The sequence below is a fragment of the Oncorhynchus gorbuscha genome, linkage group LG17 (genome assembly GCF_021184085.1).
Source record: "Oncorhynchus gorbuscha isolate QuinsamMale2020 ecotype Even-year linkage group LG17, OgorEven_v1.0, whole genome shotgun sequence".
NCBI classification, from domain to species: Eukaryota; Metazoa; Chordata; class Actinopteri; order Salmoniformes; family Salmonidae; genus Oncorhynchus; species Oncorhynchus gorbuscha.
Window position 1 is genome coordinate 43,299,197 of NC_060189.1, and position 10,046 is coordinate 43,309,242.

Genomic DNA, 10,046 nt, shown 5'->3' on the forward strand with positions numbered 1-10,046 from the left:
ATATATATATATATATATATATATATATATATATATATATATATATATATATATATATATATATATATATTTTTTTTTTATATATATTTTTTTTATTGAAATGGGTTGTAATGGTGAATTGAATTATTCCCAGGCAATTACAAATGCCACCCTATTCCCTATTTAGTGCACTACATTTGACCAGAGATGTATGGGCCCTGCTTAAATGTAGTGCACTCTATAGGGAATAGGGTGCCATTTGGGACATAGTTGGTATGATAAAATACCAATTAAACACTGAAGTGTTACCTGAGTGAATGGTCCATCAGTTTGACAGAAAGTGAATGATTTGGTACGCACCCTGTTACCAACAACTACATTATTCTCAGTTTTTTCAATTTAGACACAAGGGGAAAGACTGGTCACTCAATTATAAAAACACTGTCTATCAAACTGTGCTGGAGGTGTGTGTGTGTGTGTCAGACAAGGGATGGGAACCTGCCTGGCCTGGCCTACAATGGTGAATTTCTCTGTTAAGTGACTGTGGGAAAATCTCCTTCCTCTATTCAGGTCGACATTTTCCCCTCTTTTCATATAATGAGGGGGGAGACCGATGAAGAGAGGCAACAACAGAAAAAGAACAATTAACAGCAATAAGAAAGCATGAGAACTCAGAGCTGAACCTCATAATGTCCTGGTGGATGGGTTAATCATTTTAGGAAGGGGTTTAGAGACAAGCCTTTCACTTGAATTCATGTCTAGGTTGTTTTTTTCTCTCTCCTTGCAGCAGGAAGGGAACTGTAACACTTGACATCTTTTGACATGCTGAGTCGTGGTTACTTGACATCTTTTGACATGCTGTGGTTGTATGTTCCCACACTAAGAGGAGCTGGATAATTAAAAGCTGCTCATTTCATTTGTCTGACTGACTATGTATGATTGAATGACAATTAACTTTTACAGAAAGTTACTTACAATATATTTAACCAAATATATACAGCACCAGTCAAAAGTTTGGACACACCTACTCAGTCAAGGGTTTTTCTTTATTTTTACAATTTTCTACATTGTAGAATAATAGTGAAGACATCAAAACTACGAAATAACACATATGGAATCATGTAGTAACCACAAAAGTGTTAAACAAATCAAAATAGATTTTAGATTTTAGAGTCTTCCAAGTAGTCACCCTTTGCCTTGATGACAGCTTGGCACTCTCTTGACATTCTCTCAACCAGCTTCACCTGGAATGCTTTTCCAACGGTCTTGAAGGAGTTCCCACATATGCTGAGCACTTGTTGGCTGTCTTTCCTTCACTCTGCGGTCCAACTCATCCCAAACCATCTCAATTGGGTTGAGGTCGGGTGATTGTGAAGGCCAGGTCACCTGATGCAGCACTCCATCACTCTCCTTCTTGGTCAAATAGCCCTTACACAACCTGGAGGATTTGGGTCATTGTCCTATTGAAAAACAAATGACAGTCCCATTAAGCGCAAACCAGACGGGATGGCGTATCGCCGCAGAATGCTGTGGTAGCCATGCTGGTTAAGTGTGCCTTGAATTCTAAATAAATTACAGACAGTGTCACCAGCAAAGCAGCCCCACAACATCACACCTCCTCCATGTTTCACGGTGGGAACCACACATGCGGAGATCATCCATTCACATACTCTGTGTCTCACAAAGACAGCAGTTGGGCCCAAAAATCTCAAATTTGAACTCACTAGACCAAAGGGCAGATTTCCACCATTCTAATGTTTATTGCTCGTGTTTCTTGGTCCAAGCACTTCTCTTCTTATTATTATTATTTGTGTCCATTAGTAGTGGTTTCTTTGCAGCAATTTGACCATGAAGGCCTGATTCAGACAGTCTCCTCTGAACAGTTGATGTTGAGATGTGTCTGTTACTTGAACTCTGTGAAGCATTCATTTGGGCTACAATTTCTGAGGCTGGTCACTCTAATTAAGTTATCCCCTGCAGCAGAGGTATCTCTGGGTCTTCCTTTTCTGTGGCCGTCCTCATGAGAGCCAGTTTCTCACAGCACTTGATGATTTTTGTGACTGCCCTTTTGAAGAAACTTTCAAAGTTCTTGAAATGTTCCTGATTGTCTGACCTTCATGTCTTGAAGTAATGATGGACTGTCATTTCTATTATTTGAGTCATTCTTGCCATAATATGAACTCTGTCTTTTACCAAATAGGGCTATCTTCTGTATACCAACCCTAGCTCGTCACAACACAACTGATTGACTCAAACGCATTAAGAAGGGAAGAAATTCCACAAATTCACCTTTAACAAGGCACCCCTGTTAATCGAAATGCATTCCAGGTAACTACCTCATGAAGCTGGTTGAGGGAATACCAAGAGTGTGCAAAGCTGTCATCAAGGCAAAGGGTGGCTACTTGGAAGAATCTCAAATATAAAATATATTTTTGTTTTGTTCGACACTTTTTTGGTTTATTCCATATGTGTCATTTAATAGTGTTGATGTCTTCACTATTATTCTACAATGTAGAAAATAGTAAAAAAAATAAAGAAAAACCCTTGAATAAGTAGGTGAGTCCAAACGTTTGACTGGTACTGTATGATTCTAAATATGATTCTAAATACGTTGCAATTGTGCTGTGAAACAAAATAAATAACCATTGAAATAATACAAAACAATATTTGCACAAACTGGTGCTAAAGGTGCTAAACAAATACAAGTTTATTGTAATCATTATAAACTGGATAACTTCATATTTGATCTCTACGATAAATGGTTTTAGCTTTATTCAGGACAGGAATTGGTGCATTCACAGGTCTAAGGAGTTTGTGTTGGAGTAGGGAGGATAGAAGACGGAGGAGGCTGGCATGAAGTGGTGGAGGTGGTGGGGAGATGGGGATCTGAAGAGGGATTGAGGCTGCCTCTTGCTGCTCTACCATCAGCCACCTGCAGTATAGTAAAAAAGCAGCTTATTTAGCCCGTCTGTCTAGTCTTCACTAGCAGATGATGTTGACAGAGTAGGAGACGGATAAAGGAAGAGACAGAACATGAGGGAGGGAGAGAGAGAGAGAGAGATGGAGAGAGTGACAGGAAAGGAGAGAGTGGTGTTGCCTTCTGAAATGTTATATTTTTTTTGTATGCGGAATTGATAGGCGTTGATATCTTTCCTGCTTCAGTTTGGGAGCAATATTCCGAATACACACACCTATACTCGAGATGCCAGGGATATTTCCCAGTCTCAGCTACACTCCTCAGCACAAAGAGAATGTTGTCCATTATAGTTTCTCTGATTAATTCATTTGTTTTATGTTTTCTTTTCCAGTCTTTCAGACAAAAGTGACAAAACTAAAGGAAAAATCTGTGCTAGTTGTACTTCACCTTTTCAAAACAACATAAAGTAATGTAATGTGTCTGGGCTAACGTAGAACTATAATTGAACAGTTTAAATAAAGGAAAAAGAAACACAGTAAAATGTTTAACTGTAAGTAGTTCTAGAATAATTCCAGGCCGTGTATTTCTTACCTACCACATATGTTGATCATCAGCGAGGTTTCTAAACCTGCACTTGACTAATCAATGAGGGTGAACAAGAGCTTAATGCAAACTGCTGTAAATATCACAGAGTGATCCTGTAATGCAAACTGTAAAGCAGACAATTGACAGTAGAATAGCCTAGATACCTCTTTGTCTCGTGGAAAATTAAATGCATATATTTATGTATATATATATATATATATTTTTTTTTTTTAATCTTTCAATCATTTTATTTTTGCCTTAAAAAAAGACAACACAAATAAAATATACAAAAAATATATAAACAACCAGACAGGTGAAACAAATGCAACTTTAAATAGCTGTTAGCTTTTACATCATTTCAACTAAATTAAGCAATTACAACGGGATCGAAAATGACATCCTTAACATGCATTAATAACATAAAATAGTGAAATGAAAAAATTACTTAAAAGTTCCACTTTACGCTGTTGAGAGCATTAATGAGAATACTCGTTAGGCTTTTAAAGCAGTCAGTTATAGTGCTGTTCTGTTCTTGCCCACCACTGACTGTGTCACCAATCAGCAGAAGTACTGTAGAGGATTAGCTACTAGCATCAGAGCCCAGGCGGTTCCATGTTCAATTGGACCTCTTAATATAATAAAGATCCGGCTTCACATTCAAGAGCCTGACTGACGCTCAGACTTACCTCTTTCACCTTTTTGTTCAGTAAAGTTTCTCATTACCACATACGGTATTTACTTAATCAAATATCTTTGGCCGAGAAGAGTTCCAATCAATTCCATTTCAATCCAGTTCATTTTGGAAGCAAACTGGAAGTCCAATGAGAAACATTTGAATTGAAATTTGAATGTGTACTTTAGTGTAAAATTGGAATTGGAGTTGAATTTTACATCCTGACTGAATTGACAAATCAAATTGACCGCAGCCTTGTGATGGAGATAGGTAAACACAAGTCCCTATGCCTACTGCCTAAACAAAGGGAGAAGAGTCAGAAGAGGGAAAGAGAAGATAGGGGAAGAGAGAAAGAAGCCAACCTCTCTCTCCCATCTCAGCTGTGACAGTAACCCGGGTCGTGTGGGGGGGGGGGGGGGGGGGGGGGTCTAAACAGGGAACAGAAGTGAAGTGCAGTAAATCGGAGGAGCGCGCCAATCACTCTGCAGCATTACTTCCACCGAGAGGGAGAAGGAACATGTTGATAGTTGTCTTGTCATTATATCCTCACAACTATGAGCACTCCAGTCTGGAAGACTGTTTATCTGCATGTTGTAGATGGATACATCATATGGATATTTGTAGCATGACTAATTGGTGAAGAAATTGACCAATGTCAAAGACATATTTTTATTTGTATTTCTTGCGGTAGCAATATTACCCATCATTTTTGTTGTTGTTGCCATTTTAGGTATCAAAGGTGATTTTGTGGGGCAAATAAATGTAGGGCAATACTCAACGTTTTGAGGAATGTGCAGTCAAACTGCCTCGTTTCTCACTCTCACTTAGTCGGTGGCCCTGCAGCGCTTCTTGCCAGCATCCCCCTCCCCCCTTACATCCCCCCCCCTCTTCCCTCCCTCTCTCTCCCCTGCCCCCACATTGGGACGATGCACCTGTCACCTGGGAGCCCCTGCTCTGCTCTTCCTCTGCTGCCTAGACTCCACTACACTCAGGAGCCATTTACATAACCTCATTTAGCAGTTCACAAATCAGTGCCATTAGGAGCAGCTAACAGGAACCAAAGGTTCTAATTTAGCCTGCGTCTCACAGTGGGGAAATTGGGCCGCTCAGGCCTACAAATAAAGCACCAGGGTCTTGGCTTTGATTGTTGATTGTGATGGTAAATGTACCGATGATTAGAACAGATTTTCCCTTTTATTGATTTTCTGCCAAATCGCAGCGTGCGATTGGTCCTGGTCCTGTGGTGGAGTGGGGGGGGAAGAGCTGGGGTGGGAGGCGAATAGGGTGGGGAGCGACTTGGGTGGGGTGGGGGGCAAGGGTAAGGAGAGCTGGTAAGGGGGGGGGTATGTTCAGTAGGCTTTAGTATTTGAAAACATGTATCAATGTCTCCTAAGGTATGAACTTCTATAAAGGTATGAAAAAAGACAAACTCAATGATTCTTTGCCTGGTGCTTTACTTCCAAGAGTACAAAAGCAATCAATACATTTGGATGTTGTGATGCTTTTACATCTACCGACTATTTACCAAGCTTGAGTATATGATCAATGCTTTTTTATATTTTTTATTTTACATCCATGTCAATGCATAACATAATAAAAACACCAAGATTTGTCCATTCAAAACCTTCCAAAAAAGAATCACAACATTAACAGGCTGTGCTGAAAAGCGCCAAAAGTTAACAAAACACGCCATTTTTCAAAATATTTCAATATAGTCATTATTCCTTCACCCTGTACACATTCTCCACAAAATGACCATGCAACCATGCGTATTCATCACGTGAAGCATTTACTGCAGCTTTAACTGCATTTATTGGCATTCTAGTGGCAATGTGACCGTGATAAACAAATCCAGAGAGCCAATGAATCGCACAAGTCAAGAGCTGTAAAATTATTTTCAATCGGCATTCAATTTGGCAAAGATGGGGCTCATAGAAAAGGGGGTTGAATTATTAAAATTTCCACTTGTTCACTGGTAAACCTGGAGGTGCCGGTCTACAGTGGTGGTTCGCTTTAGGGGCCATTTTGAAGGGCCATTCTCAATTAGTCAACAAATCAGAGCTCTTCTCAGGAGCCTGGTTGTCACATATGTTTGCACTTCAAGCTGGAATATAGGGGGCGAGGCACAGGCTCTGCATGCGAGACATGTTTCTTCTGTTGCATACAGATGTTGTCTATTGCCAATCTGCCACTGGTGCCAAATGTGACCACATAACAGCAAACCCATAGCTGGGATTATGTAAGAAAAAACTAAACCAGAAATGAACATGCCAGGTGTATCAACTGCATACAGACAGGGTAGGTTCAGGGTCACTCGCACAATATGAAGTTGAAGAGTGTGTGTGTCTGTGAGGTATGATTCACCAAAGTGCCCCTGCCATGTCCAGCCCAATCCAGTTGCTCCAAATATCATTTGAGCTGTTTCACTTGAGGCTAATTTATGACAAGTGCACAGAGCGGGTTTGTGGGGGCGGGGATTTAGTAGAATGGTGCTTGAGAATGCTATAGCAACCGCATAGTCTAGAGGAGGTAGGCCTCTGGCAGAAGCCGAGTAACGTTGTAGTAGCTGCAGTGAGTCAAGGTAACAGTGATCACACACTTAACGATCATGCAAATAAAAGACGTGGTATACAGTGCATTTTGAAAAGTTTTCAGACCCCTTGACTTTTCACACATTTTGTTACCTTACAGCCTTATTCGAAAATGGATTAAATACATTTTTTTACCCTCATCGGTCAACACCCAATACCCCCTAATGACAAAGCAAAAACAGTTTTTTTTTTAAATGAATCATTTGTGATCCATTTTAGAACAGGGCTGTAAACGTAACAAAATGTGGGAAAAGCCAAGGGGTCTGAATACTTTCCAAATGCACTGTAAGTGTCACAAATTCAGTTCTGTCTGATCAAAATAAGAGCTCTAGACACCTGTTTTTTTCAATGGTATGGTATAGGCCTATGTTTTAAACTTTGTGATGTTGTAAGCTTTAGAATCTACACATTTATAAAGAAATCGCCCCCCAAAAAATCCTTCTGAAGTGTTTCAGTGATTTCATTGTGCAACTGTGCATTATGTTAACCTAATTTAGTGACTTCTAGGGATTGTTAACTCCATTGCATAGCCAGATGGCTGTCCTGTCTCATCACATTCATTAGGTTTTGTTAAAATGGTGCCTGGGACTAAACAACTGTTGTGGCTGTATAGGGTAACCTATATAGGCTAGGATGACAAATGACATTTAAGGAAGTAATTGCTACAGATAGACTGAATGGTTTCAAGGCAAACACAGACTGAGGATCCCGTATGGAAAAAACATATGATTTCACAGATGGAACATTTTCACATCATGCACATGTCCTATATTACGGGAAATCATGTGAAACCATTTTGTTTCGGAACATTTCACATGATATTTCACATGTGGATTTTCAGATGTGATCACATAACCTTTCACATGAGGATTCAAATTTTCATGTGACAATTTGATTTCACAAGTGATGACCAGAAAACAAAAATGAGTGGGTTAGGTGTTTCCGGAACATCACTAAAATAGTAATTGTTTTCAACTGACACACATGCATGTTTATTTATACAGTCATTATTATTAAACATTTCCTCACCTGGGATTTGAACTCACAACCTCTTGTTTCGCAGCAGTCCAAACTTCCTGCTATGCCACCATGTCTGTCATTTACTGACTTCACCTGTGTTCCGACAATTTGGACTTCAAAGTAAAGTTCAGCTGTGTATAATACACTCAATAAAAACCATTATATTTATTAGTGATTGAGGAGTAAATGAAAACAGAATAATCTGCCTCACCAACATTAGACAACTATACAGAAAACTCTCAAATTGCTGAAATAAGTCAATTAAATCAATGATGAGAGAATATTGAGAAAAACGGATAACTGCAATGGCAGTGCAGATTGTACTCTATTTCAAAGTACAGAGATGTATTATAGTTAATTAAATGTGTAGGGGGACTTCTGATAACAATGCAGAAGTTATGGCACAGCAGAAAGCTCAGTGTACCCCCAAATCCAGAGGTTGTGAGTTCAAACCCCAGGTGGGATAATATTGAAAAGTAAGTATTAAGTGATCATGTCAAATGTAATCATATGGTCGTTGATGAACTATTTTAGCAGAACTGACTTTAAAACCCACATACCATTTCATTACTTCCCTTACAACAAAAAAAAACATGTGAAATGTCTGTTTAAAAAAGTTCACTGTAAACAAAAGAGACATGTGAGGTCAGTTGTTCACATGTGAAAGCGTATGTTCACATGTATTCAATTTAGAGTTCACCTTTTCACACGTGAGGAGAATAATATGTTTCCTCTCACATGTGAATTTTTTCAAATGTAAAAACCTCTCTCTCTCTCTGATGTGCAATTGCAGTTTTACATGTGAAAAACTTTCAAATGTTACCAAGGCTCGTTTCATGGTTGAAATGTTGCATCCCCATGGTTGTCACATTTATTTCACATTAGATCAAGTTTTCACATGTGCAAGTTTCATGTTATCAATTTTCATTTACATGTTATCACATTAACCTGAAAAAAAAAGAAACCTGCACGCCGCTCTTGATAGTATCACTGCTCTTTAATAAGCATTACGTATCACATTACGTTGTCGCATTAACTTCAAATAAGATCAAATGTGATCACATGTGAAACTTATGATCACGTGTGAAATGAATTAGTTTGTTTCATAGGGGATTCTAATTGACTTGCGTTTTCCCTTTTTTGCGTTCAGAGTCCATCCATCGGTTGAACATTAAACCAGCATTGTCCGACAGCTTCGACTGATTAGGCAGTGTGAGTATTCCTCTGCATGTTTCCCCTCATTAACAGAAACCGTGTCCTGATTATTCCCGGCCCAGGGTTTAAAGTTGCCTAATGTCTGATTCGTTCCTGTGTCACGCCGCAGCCGGAGGGCAGTGAGGATAATGAATGGGTGGGTGGGCCGTGATGGGTCCGTGTTGGATGATGTGGGGTATGTAGGAAGATCAGTGAGCGATGTTAGACTATCAGAACCCTGGGACACAGGATGTGGCCTGTTGGGTCACCGTCCCACAAATAAGTTGACCCAAAAAGGATTCCAAAAATGAGCTATTTAATGTTTTCTAACATAATTGTCACTGATGTTTAATAATTGTATTAGCCCATACTAAAACCAATAGTGTCACATGCCCCACTAGGGTAAATTGATGGAAGTATAATTAAGCAATAAGACCTGAGGGAGTGTGGTATATAGCCTATATACCATGGCTAAGGGCTGTTCTTACTCACGACGCAAAGCGGAGTAACTGGACACAGCTCTTAGCGGTGGTATATTGGCCATATATCACAAACCCCCGAGTTGCCTTATTGCTACTACAAACTGGTTACCAACGTAATTAGAGTAGTAAAAATAAATGTTTTGTCATACCCATGATATACGGTCTGATATACCACGGCTGTCAGCCAATTAGCATTCAGGGATCGAAGCACCCAAGTAAAATGTATACAGTGATTTGAAAGAATAGACTAGCCTAATTAAAGGGGAGGAAACGTAACTTTGACTAAAGGTATATGGCCATGGGGTGTGAATTAAATGTATTGAACTTGTTAACTGATAATAACCTACTCAGCTCTTCCAAACACAGAGATCCAACTGTGTCTCCATGGGCCTGTACCACCAGCGAGTTCCGTTCCTTCAGATTTAGCTTATTAATATCCAGCTAGCACATAACGTTTTTAGAACCATATGTTTGTTAGAGCTTGGCTGTCCTATGGTTAATTTGCATATAGCCTTCCCACAACTTTCTAGGAATGGTGCATATTAGGAAGTTGCCCGGTTTTGGAGAATTCCTATGCACATTTAAAGGAACTTGACAAAAAAAAA